The sequence below is a fragment of the Macaca mulatta genome, chromosome 1 (assembly GCF_049350105.2).
Source record: "Macaca mulatta isolate MMU2019108-1 chromosome 1, T2T-MMU8v2.0, whole genome shotgun sequence".
NCBI lineage: Eukaryota > Metazoa > Chordata > Mammalia > Primates > Cercopithecidae > Macaca > Macaca mulatta.
The window spans coordinates 12,750,073-12,763,492 of NC_133406.1; the positions used below are offsets into that span (position 1 = coordinate 12,750,073).

Genomic DNA, 13,420 nt, shown 5'->3' on the forward strand with positions numbered 1-13,420 from the left:
TTATTGTCGATGAAAACAGCTCTCAGCAGGAAGAGGAGCTGAAAAGGGGATGGAGCAGGAAGGTAATCTTCCCCCAGAGTCTGGCTGCCCTCAGCTAGACTCCTCTCCAGAGCTACACGGTCAAGCTGTCCCTCTGAAGTCAAGCCACTTCTCTCTGATGTTCAGCCCTAATCTCCGATATCCAGCTGCTTCTGCTCTTCTCTGCCCGCAGAGTCTGGGGTTCTTATAGGCACAGGATCGGGGGTGGAACGGGCCATGGGGGTTTTGGAAAAGGCAACATTTGAGTGGGAAAACAGGGATGTCAGTTCTCACTTTGGGCTGCGGTTCCAGGCTTGAGGGTGGGGCCCTTGCCAGGGACCCACTGTCTTCTGCCCAGAATTTCCCTGCCTCCTGTCCCTATCAGTTTGAGGGAGGCACATTTCATACATGTGTGTGAAACCTCAGTCATCATGCTTATGAGTTACAAAAGGATCTAGTATTTCCATTAGAATCTTTTCTAGGAATATCAAAGAAACCACATGTATCCATGTACACATGGGAACTATAATGTATCCATGGTGCATATATGTGCCTGTGTGATTTTGAGAAATGCTATATAAAAAGGAGTAGTGATTTTAAAATTATGGGTTTTTGTTTTTGTTTTTGAGACAGAGTCTTGCTCTGTTGCCCAGGCTGGAGTGCAGTGGTGTGATCTTGGCTCACTGCAGCCCCCACCTCCCAGGTTCATGTGACTCTCCTGCCTCAGCTTCCTGAATAACTGGGACTACAGGCATGTGCCACCACACCCAGCTAATTTTTTGTATTTTTAGTAGAGACAGAGTTATACATGGTGTACATGGAGTTACATGGTGACCAGGCTGGTCTTGAACTCCTGGCCTCAAATGATCCACCTACCTTGGCCTCCCAAAGTGCTGAGATTACAGGTATGAGCCACCGCGCCCAGCCTGAAATTGTGTTCTAAATGTGAAATTATTTGGATGTATTTATTTGGAAAATGAGGCACTAAAAAGTAATTTCTGTGTTGCCAGGAACTGAAGGGTCATACTGCAACTTAAACTAACAATAAAATGATAATCCATTCTTCTTATGTAAAACAAATTCTCTTAAAGCTGTATAAATAACATGAGCTACTTCAACAAATAAAGAACATTGGTCCAATATAATTATTAAATTAGTTCTTATCTGGGCAACAATTACAATTTTAAAATTGAACCAGTGTTTTTTAACGGAGAACTTCTTTGTGGGTAAAAATTTGTTAACCCTCTGCAAATATTGGTTAGGAAAAAAAGACAAATATGAAATTTCTGAACCTCATAGATGAACTTATGAAAAATAAGAGTAAATGATGAGGGAACAGAAGGCTTCAAACTAACAAGGTTTTTGTGGTACAGTATCCCTATGTTATTATTTATTTATTTATTGAGATGAAGACTCACTCTGTCACCCAGGCTGGAGTGCAGTGGCACGATCTCGGTTCACTGCAACCTCCGGCTCCCAGGTTCAAGCGATTCTCCTGCCTCAGCCTCCCGAGTAGCTGGGATTACAGGCGTGCGCCATGATGCCCAGCTAATTTTTGTATTTTTTGTACAGATGAGGTTTCGCCATGTTGGCCAGGCTGGTCTTGAACTCCTGACCTCAAGTGATCCGCCCGCCTCGGCCTTCCAAAGTGCTGGGATTACAGGTGTGAGCCACGGCTCTATTTAAAATAGAGCCACTCTATTTTAAATTACCATAATTTTTGGTTGAATAAATTGTTGTAAGCCATTATAAAGTCTAGCTGTTTGTAAGCCTGCATTCCAGACAGCAGCAGGTAGTAGAGTTCCCAGGCTTTCCAGTGAGGCTCAGTTCAGAATTACCAATGCCAGGATCAGATTTTGTTCAGATTATGAAGTGTAATCACTCCTTTTCCTTATTCCCATTTTTCCCTTTTCTTCTCGGGTGGAGGGAATATTTGCTTCAAGGGTACTACATATTTGTGTCTGGCTTCTGAGAGAGGGAAAGAACTTTTTACAAAATGACCCAGAAATGAAAAATTTTAAATCATTATAAGGAGGTTCATTCAGCCCATCTTTTATGATGTAGCTATATAATCTATTAAAGAGGTAGAATAGTCTTGAGGACCTATAACCAGAACTGAATGAACCAAGAACTGTGATCTATCAAAGGAACCAAGGTGATCTATCAAGTCAACCAAGGTGACTTGGGTCTGAGTCTTCTAGGGAGCTCTTCTCACTACAAACACACCAACAAAGACCACAATGCATCCAGCAAACACTTTAACTGGTATTACTGTTAGTGCTGTCTGTGAACTACCTACCTGCAACATTGGAAGAGCCAATGATTTCCTTAACTCTATATAACAAATCAAATAACATATTGCTGTTTTGAATAATCTCTACCCACATTCATATCCACATTTATGGATATGTAGACTTCAAAGACAACATAGAATACTGCTTAAGCACACAAGTAGAGAGCCATTAGTATATACTTTCCAAATCCCTCCCCGTCTGGCTGCCTTCTATATCCGGTAGAATATTGAGCACTGTGCAGGTGCAGTGGCTCGTGCCTGTAATTCCAACATTTTGGGAGGCCGAGTCAGGCAGATCACAAGGTCAAGAGATCAAGACCATCCTGGCCAACATAGTGAAACCCCATCTCTACTAAAAATACAAAAATTAGCTGGGCATGGTGGTGCGTGCCTGTAGTCCCACCTACTCGGGAGGCTGGAGCAGGAGAATCGCTTGAACCTGGGAGGCAGAGGTTGCAGTGAGCTGAGATGGCACCCAAAAAAAACCAAAAGGAAAAGAACAAACAACTTTCCGGCCATGTGGGGTGGCTCACGCCTGTCATCCCAGCACTTTGCGAGGCCGAAGCAGGCGGATCACGAGGTTAGGAGTTCAAGACCAGTCTGGCCAACATGGTGAAAATCCATCTGTACTAAAAATACAAAAAATTAGCCAGGTGTGGTGGTGTCACCTGTAATCCTAGCTACTCAGGAGGCTGAGGCAGGAGAATCACATGAACCCAGGAGGCGGAGGTTGCAGTGAGCTGAGTTCGTGTCATTGTACTCCAGCCCGAGGGACAGTGCAAGACTCTGTCTCAAAAAAAACCAAAAAAGAATATTGAGCACTGCATTCATACCCTAAGTATGGGCTACTTTCTCAGAGCTAGTTTCTCCATAGAGATAACCATGAAGGCCAATCTGCATGTCCATTTGACAAATATCTGTAGACCGACTACTTATTTGTTAGTCTCCTGACCTGGGGCTGGGCATTCAGTTGTGACCAAACAGACCCTGTCCTTGCCTTCGTGGACGTTAAGGTTTTGTCATCTGGGTTTATTTTTGCAATTCACAATCCAAAATATGGTTCCATTGATAGTCCTGTTCTTTTATTATGAAGTTGGATCCTCCAACGAAGTTTGGATGAGCCTTGAAATGAAAAGTACCTGGAAATAGCAAGGAGTCAGCACCACCAAATGCTGTTATTTCACTTTACTTGTACATCAGCTTTATAAGGCTTAGGGAAGGCAAGAATTATCACACTCACTTTACAGATGAAGATATCTAAAAAGAAAGATTAGATGACCTGACTCAAGTCACTTGGTGGTAGAAGAAGGACTGGAAGTTTGGTTTCCTATAGACAGGTTACCAGTAAGTAGCATCACTGTTCTTTTCTCTTACTGAACAAAGTCTTGTTTCTACTTTCCCCAAAGGGCCCAACTTCCCATGAAAACAAAAATTCTAGTGCATCCCAGTGGACACTAAGCGTTATCAGGACTAGTGTTCCTTAAGTCCCTTTAGTAAGTCTTATCAAATTGCCACTTCAATAAATTTTTTTTAGAGACTTCCCAAGTTCCGAAAATCTGAACTTAGGGCTGTTTCCTAGAGAGTTGGTAGTAAACTTTTAAGAACAAGCAAAGGGCCTATAGATATAATACTTAAAAGATTAACTCCATTTGAAAATATGCATATATATATGCACATCTGTTCCCATCCTATCTTTATCTCTCGCTGTAGATATTCAGTGTCGTCACTAACTTTATTTCACAGATAAGGTAGCTGTATAAATGTATGTGGCTGACTGCCACTACTACTACTTGAGACCGTCACTACAGCAGTTACTACCATTACTTTTGAGACCATCATTATGCCTGAACGAAGGGATGAACTAGAAAAAACAATTTAAAACAAAAGTAACTATTTTAAGGAAGGACTAGCATGGGAAAGATGAGAGCTCCCTGCTTCTAGTGAGTAAAGGCAGTCCCCCAAACTTCTACAGCTCTTCCTATTTATTGGGTAACAAGAGCAGGGAGGAGGAGGTAATGATTGATCAGCTGCTTAATTGTTCATATTGTTACTGACAGGCTTCAATTATGCCTAATCATAAGAAACATTTGTGCCTCCAACAAATGTACATTTCAATAAACATTTAAAATGTACCTACATTTTTGCAAGCATATCACACTGATTTCATTTGTCCATGTTTTCTAACCGGATCTTATCCACATGCATACAAACGCCATATGTAGTTTTTAATCATCGTTCAACTTTTAACAATTTTGTATTGATTTTCTGAGACAGGGTTTTACTCTGTCACGCAGGTTGGAGTGCAGTGGTGTGATCATGGCTCACTGCAGCCATGAACCCCTGGGCTCAAGCAGTCCTCCCACTTCAGCTTGGCTGAAGTAGCCTGGCTAAAGGGACACACCACCACACGTGACTAATTTTCAAAATTTTGTAGAGACGCAGTCTTGCTCTGTTGCCCAGGCTGGTCTCTAGCTCCTGGGCTCAAGCGATCTTCCTGCCTCAGCCACCCACAGCACTGAGAGTACAGGTATTAGCCACTATGCCCAGGCTCAACTTTTATTTTTTAAAAAAATATGTAAATAATATTACCTTGGCCGGGCGCGGTGGCTCAAGCCTGTAATCCCAGCACTTTGGGAGGCCGAGACGGGCGGATCACGAGGTCAGGAGATCGAGACCATCCTGGCTAACACGGTGAAACCCCGTCTCTACTAAAAAAACACAAAAAACTAGCCGGGCGAGGTGGCGGGCGCCTGTAGTCCCAGCTACTCGGGAGGCTGAGGCAGGAGAATCGCGCAAACCCGGGAGGCGGAGCTTGCAGTGAGCTGAGATCCGGCCACTGCACTCCAGCCTGGGCGACAGAGCGAGACTCCATCTCAAAAAAAAAAATAATAATAATAATAATAATAATATTACCTTAATTGCCTTATGGTCATTTTATTCACTTTAAAATTTTTGATTGATCTAAAGGAAGGAAAATCAAAGACCATTGCTTCATACTTGAACCCTCAACTGAAGGATTACATCTCCATAAAACATTCTTTCCTGGCTGGGCGCGGTGGCTCACACCTGTAATCCCAACATTTTGGGAGGCCAAAGCGGGCGGATCACCTGAGGTTGGGAGTCCGAGATCAGCCTGACTAAAATGGAGAAATCCCGTCTCTACTAAAAATACAAAAAATTAGCCGGGCATGGTGGTGCATGCCTATAATTCCAGCTACTCGGGAGGCTGAGGCAGGAGAATCGCTTGAACTCAAGAGGCGGAGGCTGCGGTGAGCCGAGATAGCGCCATTGCACTCCAGCCTGGGCAACAAGAGTGAAACTCCATCTCAAAAACAACAACAACAACTTCTCTCCTTCATGGGTCATAGGAAGTCGAAGAGAGACGCGCACCAGTTTTGCCTTTCAGCATGGGAAGTACTTACAGATGAGAATCATGTGGAAGAACAAGAAAAAAATTTTGGGGGGATGGAAAGGACTCATTTAAAACAAGTCTCAGCTTAAGTTTATTATTTTTTTAATTTAAAAAGGAAAAATTGATTCAAATTCTCATTCACAACACAGAAAATCCTATAAAAGTGGTAAATACAGTAGAGCATATTATTTTCTTTTCCTTTTTCTTTTTTTTTTTTTGATACAGAGTTTCGCTCTTGTAGGCCAGGCTGGAGTGCAATGGCACAGTCTTGGCTCATTACAACCTCCACCTTCTGGGTTCAAGTGATTCTCCTGCCTCAGCCTCCCAAGTAGCTGGGATTACAGGCGTCTGCCACCACACCTGGCTAATTTTTGTAATTTTAGTAGAGATGGGTTTCACCATGTTGGCCAGGCTCGTCTCAAGGTCCTGAACTCAGGTGATTCGCCCTCCTTGGCCTCCCAAAGTGCTGGGATTATAGGCATGAGCCACTGCGCCCGGCCAACATAATTATATTTTAAATATAATGACAGTGATGGATGAGACACTCACTCTGGGATGAGAAGATTGTCTTCAAAATCTGCAAAGTCCAAATGTTGCTAATGCTGGTGCTATGAATGTTGGAAGAAATGGTGTACTGACATCCCAAGACAGTCCAATGACTTTTCTCCCAAATAGTTATTTATGACACTAATATTCAGATGCTTTAAAATATTTCTTTAGTAAACAATTATATTAAAATAACCCCACAATAACTAGTTCCCTTCATCTCAATACCAGCTTTTGTTAGTTTAAAGTTTCAATCTTTGAGTCAGAAAGTGTTTCTCACTTTTTTTTTTTTTTTTTTTTTTTTTTGGAGACAGTATCACTCTGTCACCCAGACTGGAGTGCAGTGATGTGATCTCAGCTCACTGCAATCTCTGCCTGCCAGGTTCAGGCAACTCTCCTGCCTCAGCCTCCCAAGTAGCTGGGATTACAGGCACGCACCACCATGCCCAGCTAATTTTTTATATTTTTAGTAGAGAGGAGGTTTTGCTATGTTGGCCAGGCTGGTCTCACACTCCTGACCTCAAGTGAATCGCCTGCCTCAGCCTCCCAAAGTGCTGGGATTACTGGTTTGAGCCACAACGCCCGTTCACTTGCTCTCGCTCTCTCTCTCTCTCTCTCTCTCTCTCTCTCTCTCTCTCTCTATATATATATATATGTATTTTAAAGTATACTACATTCCTGTTTCTTGGGCATTATTATATGTAGTGTAGTCTAGTTTATTTCATGAGTATGAGGACTGTGACTTCCGATGGTTCCATTCACTCAATCCAGTTCAAACTATTGAATGTGGGAGGACAGGACAATGGGCCACTCACTGAGTTGCTGACACTGATGTTCATACTAAAAATAGAAAGGGACTGTTCTAAAATGTTTCAAATAGGTCAGAAAAAGTGTTTTTCGTTTGTTGGTTGGTTGAAAAAACGCTCAGTACTGCTCTGTTTTTTAGGTGGAATCATGAAAGTCAAGGTTGAAAAACTCTTAAAACCCACATGGCCCAATCATTCATTTTGATGCCTAAACCCCCTATAACATCCCTGAGAAGTGGCTGTCTACCCTTTACTTATCTCTAGTGGCAGGGGAGGGTCTATTCCTCCGTATCATAGAAATTAACAAACAAGAACACATTAGTAGGTTTCCATTAAAAAATGATTAAGAAAGGGCCAGGCGCAGTGGCTCATGCCTGTAATCCCAGCATTTTGGGAGGCCGAAGCAGGCAGATCATGAGGTCAGGAGTTCGAGACCAGCCTGAACAACATGGTGAAACCCCGTCTCTACTAAAAATACAAAAATTAGCCAGGCGTGATGGCGCATGCCTGTAATCCCAGCTACTCAGGAGGCTGAGGCAGGAGAATTGCTTGAACCTGGGAGGTGGAGGTTGCAATGAGCCAAGATTGCACCACTGCACTCCAGCCGGGCGATAGAGCGAGACTCTGTCTGGAAAAAAAAAAAAAAAAAAAAAAGATTAAGAATTGAATGCAACTTTTCAGGACAGTACGGGGATTTTTTAGTTGTCACTCAAAACATATCAGAGCTGTTTTTTACATGCGGAAATGCAGGTGGCATAGACACCTTATGCAGCAGGCTGAGGTGTAGAGAATTCTAAGCCAATTCTGGTCTGAAGCACTTCAGAGGTGACCATACAGAATGATGTGGGAAGTCATAGCTGTAGGGTGCTATTCCAAAGACACTTAAGGAAAATCATTGTCTCTCTGTCTGGGCTGCTATAACAGAAATACCATAGACTACATAGCTTAAACAGCAAATATTTATTTCTCACAGTTCTGGAGGCTGGGAGTCCAAGATCATGTGCCAGATTCAGTGTCTGGTGAAGGCCCACTTCCTAGTTCATAGACCACCATCTTCTCTCTGGGTCCTCATATAAAGAAGAGACGAAGGAGCTCTCTGCAGTCTCTTTCATAAGGACACTAATCCCATTCATGAAAGCTCAACTCTCATGACTTAATTACCTCCCAAAGGCCCCACTTCTAAATACCCTCATTTTAGTGTGCATACATTTTGGGAGGCTTAACAAGTAGTCTACAGCAGTCATTGTATCTTAATTTTCTTCCATAACCTTGACAGTGCTACAGAGATTTTTCTTATCTCTGATTTCACTTAAGCCATCTGGATTGCTGCAAGATTTAAAATCCCACTTTCCTGGTTCATAGTTTTGGTCAGAATATTGAGTTGATGATCATTAATGTTTTGTAAGATAACTGGGCACCACTACCCATCAGTTCTTTTTCTCTTGAAAGCACATCATGCAGACAGAATGAAGAGAAACCATTTTAAGCTAATGAATTTGATGTTTTGTTTTAATCTACATGGTTAGAATGAATTCCAGCTCTATGGACTTTTCCATTTGTGAGATAAACTTCTAGGTAGTAAGGTTTATTTTAAAATTATTTCACTGGGGCAAAGAGGAATGAAAAGGTAGAGTGCAGGGGATTTTTAAGGCAGTGAAAACTATTCTGTGTGATTCTACAACAGTAGATACACATTATTAAACACTTGTCAAAACCCACAGGATGGGCCGGGCGCAGTGGCTCACGCCTGTAATCTCAGCACTTTGGGAGGCCGAGGTGAGTGGATCATTTGAGGTCAGGAGTTCAAGACCAGCCTGGCCAACATGGTGAAACCCTGTCTCTACAAAAAATGCAAAAATTAGGTGTGGTGGCGCCCTCCTGTAATCCCAGCTACTTGAGAGGCTGAGGCAGGAGAATCGCTTGAACCTGGGATGCGGAGGTTGCAGTGAGCCGAGATCCAGCCATTGCACTCCAGCCTAGGTTACAGAGCCAGACTCCATCTCAAAACAAAACAAAACAAAAAAACTTCACAGGATATATAATACAAAGAGTTAACCCGAACGTAAACTATGAACTTGATAATGATGAGACAGAGTCTCGCTTTGTCGCCCAGACTGGAGTGCAGTGGCCGGATAATGATGTGTCAATGCTGCTTAATTGATTGTAACAAATGTACCACGGTGGTGGTGAAGTTGACTGTAGGGAGGCAGTGTGTGCAGGGCAGGGTTATAAGGAAACTCTCTGTACTTTCCACTTAACTTTGCTGTGAGACTAAAACTGCTCTAAAAGATGAAGTCTATTTTTAAAAAATGACTATACAAAGCTTTCAGATATAAACATATGGTTTCGAATAAGCACACCTTCTGATTTTCAAAAATGTTTTATTAAAAGTCTTAGAGCCTTTTTTTTTGATAAATCAGTAAATTTTTATGTATGGTGATTTCAGAAGTACAGTGAAGTCATTTGGTAGGAAAACCTCTTTGGTAAGTTATTTCGTATGGTGAAGAATCGCTCTAATGTGGTTGTATGATAAATCCAGGGATCCCTTTTAAAAGCACCACCAGGAACATCAGACTTTAAAACATCATTAAAACAGTGTCTGGGCCAGGCACGGTGGCTCAGGCCTGTAATCCCAGCACTTTGGGAGGCTGCGGTGGGTGGATCACGAAGTCAGGAGTTCAAGATCGGCCTGCCCAAGATGGTGAAACCCCGTCTCTACTAAAAATACAAAAATTAGCCCGGTGTGTTGGCGGGCACCTGTAATCCCAGCTACTTGGGAGTCTGAAGCAGAGAATTGCTTGAACCTGGGAGGCGGAGGTTGCAGTGAGCCAAGATTGTGCCACTGCACTCCAGCCTGGGCAACAGAGTGGGACTCTCTCAAAAACAAAACAAAAAAAACAAAACTAAAAAAAAAACAGTATCTGAAAATTGGGGAGAAGATACTCCCAAATAATTATAATCTGAATTAGTTGGACATTTTCTCTCTGTTTTCTGATTGTTTTATAACTTGGTGGCAATGCAGACTGTTGAAAATATTCCTAAGAAATAGCGAGATGATTTCATTGGATAACAGAATAGAAACCAAATCCCTAGAATCACGAGAAAAAGGAGACACATAAAATGGCCTTTTTCATTCTTGGGGACTAGAACGATTCTCTCATGTAAGTTTACTATGGTGGCTCATCCTGCTCCTGTGGGTGACTGTGGGTTATAATAAACAAGAATTCCACTAGGATTCCAACCTTGAGAAGTATTAGGTAAGAGGCACTTGTAATGCCTTGCAGATTATATCATAAGCTTGTCTTTTCCAGAAAAAGAGCACAGTATGTTTAAATACAATTCTAAACGCAAGGCCATCCTGCTCAAGTAGAAGAAAAAGATCCTTGAAGAATGTGTATCTCTGAGAGATCATCAAAAGTCCCTAAATGGAACAATGGAAATTATATAAAATAAAACCGGCAAGCAGGTGATTCTGTTAAGGCCAAGTAGAATCCAAATCTGAGTCCAGAAAGAATAACATACAGGAGGTCAGGATCTTGCCTCACTGAGGCTGCACAATAAAAACCAGACTCTAGGCTGGGCGTGGTGGCTCACGCCTGTAATCCCAGCACTTTGGGAGGCCGAGGCAGGTGGATCATGACGTCAAGAGATCAAGAGCATCCTGGCCAACATGGTGAAACCCCATCCCTACTAAAAATACAAAAATTAGCTGGGCATGGTGGTGCGCGCCTGTAATCCCAGCTACTTGGGAGGCTGAGGCAGGAGAATCGCTTGAACCTGGGAGGCGGAGGTTGCAGTGAGCCAAGATCACGCCGCTGCACTCCAGCCTGGTGACAAGGTGAGACTCCATTTCAAACAACAACAACAACAACAAAAACAGACTTTCCTTGCAGGTGGGTGGGAAAGGGGGACAGTAAGGCAGCGGAGGCAGAGAAGCAGGAGCGGCACAAGGCACGGACGACGCATCTGACTGTAATCCATATACATACTCAACTGAACTCATGAAAAAGAAGCTGAATGTAGAGAAACTAAACTTATTGAGGCTCCCAATGACATGGCGTACAGACCAACAGAAGGGAAGAACTTAGTACCAGCATAGAACCACCCACTCACCACCATGTCCAGCTGGGCTGTGTAGTCAGCCTTTTCCGACTTGCTGTCACCATCTCTGTGACCTTGGTCCTTTCTACTTCCTATGATGTTTGTGGTATTAGCTGTCACTGTGATTTACCCTGGACCCTATGTGGAATGGAGTGGGTAAGGAGAGTAGGTAAAAGTGAAATGGTCCCAATGTGCCTCACAATTCTGTGGTTATGTGAAGGCTTTTTTTTTTTTTTTTTTTTTTTTTCATTATAGAAGTTATGTGGGGGGTGGAAATTGGTAGAATTATGTTTCTAGTTTTTCCAATTATTTAGATTCCTTGTCACATCTTATATTAACTTCTAGCATAGTATCGTGTTTGTTATAGAAAAGGTTTTATCCAAACTATATCACCATGTCAACTCCTTTAGAAATAGAATGAATTCTAACTGATTCAAGTTTATCAGCTTTAATGCTCTTAAGTGAAAATACTTGAGAATGACACAGCTGAGTAAATATTAAAGAAAAACAAGGAATACTTAAGGTAGGGTAACTAATAACAAGCCGCAGGCCAGACAAGTTCTTTGATTTTAACAACTTTTAATCCCTATTAATTATCAAAAGACAAGGGGAAGAAATCCCCTCAGTAAAATTCAGAAATCCAATCACCAAGCCAAAATTCCCCTATAACTATGTCACAGATGGAAATTCAGTTTTAAGAAACTGGCATGGTCAGTTGTTAACACACCAGTACTATCTGCAAACACAGTTGTTTAAACACAACAGATTGCCATTACTCAGCAGGTTCATTAATCACAATTCAGCTTGCTATTAGGAGAGAAAATTACTGGTGTTTTTAACTTCCATCCCATTACCTTGACTTTTATTTACAGCCATTCATCAACAATTTCCTCCTTCATTAGAAGTCACAAGTTAACCAAGCCATACAAAGAAACACAATCAAAAAAACACAATACATTTGATGATATCTTGAAAATGTAAATGCTTAGTGCAATTTTGTTAATTCACAAAGTTTCTTAAGCATTATGGCAATCTATTCAAGATAATTCTCAAGCCTTTGCTTCAGAATCCATTAGCTATAGACACTTCAAGTACTGCTTGAGGCAAACTCTAGCAGTGATGGTTTCCAGTAATGGGTCTCCACCAGTCTGAGGAGTCTGTTACTCCCTCAGTCTTTTTCATAGCCCCCAGATGCACCCCCATTTAAAAAAACTGTAATCCTTTGCTTTAATGGAAGACTGCCAGTTTCATTTTACTGCATTCTCCAGGAACATGCCTTCCTAACAAAGCCACTTCCCAGCCCCTCCACAAGACACGTTCAGGGGCCCCCACATTCAGGATTGGTTCTGAGATATTATCTCCTAAGATAAATTGAGATAGTAAACAATATCCAGTCAATGAACAAGTGTTTACTGACTATTGTTCTTGCAACTGACTATTGTTCTTAGGCAGTAACCACTAAAGGGAATACAGTACAAAAAGATAGAGTCTACTAAAACTTTGCACTCTAGGTGGGCTATAATACACATACACAGTGCACAGAAAAGCTCACTCTAATGCAGAGTGGCAGATTGCTAGTGCTACGTGAATACTGTGTGTAGGAACTGCCATAGGGCTCCACTGATTCACTTTGGACTACAGAGATGAAATGATTCGCCATCCTTCCACAGAAGAGGGGAACATGGAGTGGGAAGGGGGAAGGGAAGCATAGAAATAAAGAGATGAGGGGAATCATTTCTATTTGAGAGTAAAACAGAGTCCATCTGTAATCAATGTAAATCTGTTTTTGGTTTTTTTTTTTCTGTTCTTCTGGCTTCTCAACATCAGTCTGTTTTTGTACATGGTGTCAGTGTGACTACACTTCCAATACAAATAAGGTTAATCTTGATCGAAACACTTTTTGAAGCGGCTTCGTTGTCTGGGGTAAATATCCAGGATTCGTCATCTTGCACCAGGAAGATTTAGGACAGGAACACACACGAGGAGTTTAGGAGCAGAGGCTTAATAGGCAAAAGAAAGAGAAAGGAGACTAGCTCTCCACTGAGAGAGAGGCTTCTGCAAGGAAAGACCGGTGGGTGGTGGAGTGCGCTGGATTTTATAGTTTGGTTTGAAGAGGCGGTGTCTGATTTACATAGGGCCCACAGATTGGACGGATCAGGTGTGACATTTACATAGCAGGCGGGGAAGACTGGCTACCCCACCCTAATCTTATTATGCAAATGACCTTTCCACTTGACCAGGCCA

At 42.2% G+C, this 13,420-nt stretch overlaps 1 pseudogene; it reads right to left on the minus strand.

The window, feature by feature from the left end:
• Window positions 1–400: 400 nt before the first annotated feature.
• On the minus strand, window positions 401–472 carry LOC114675496 (small nucleolar RNA U13; annotated as a pseudogene).
• Between the last annotated feature and the right edge of the window lie 12,948 nt (window positions 473–13,420).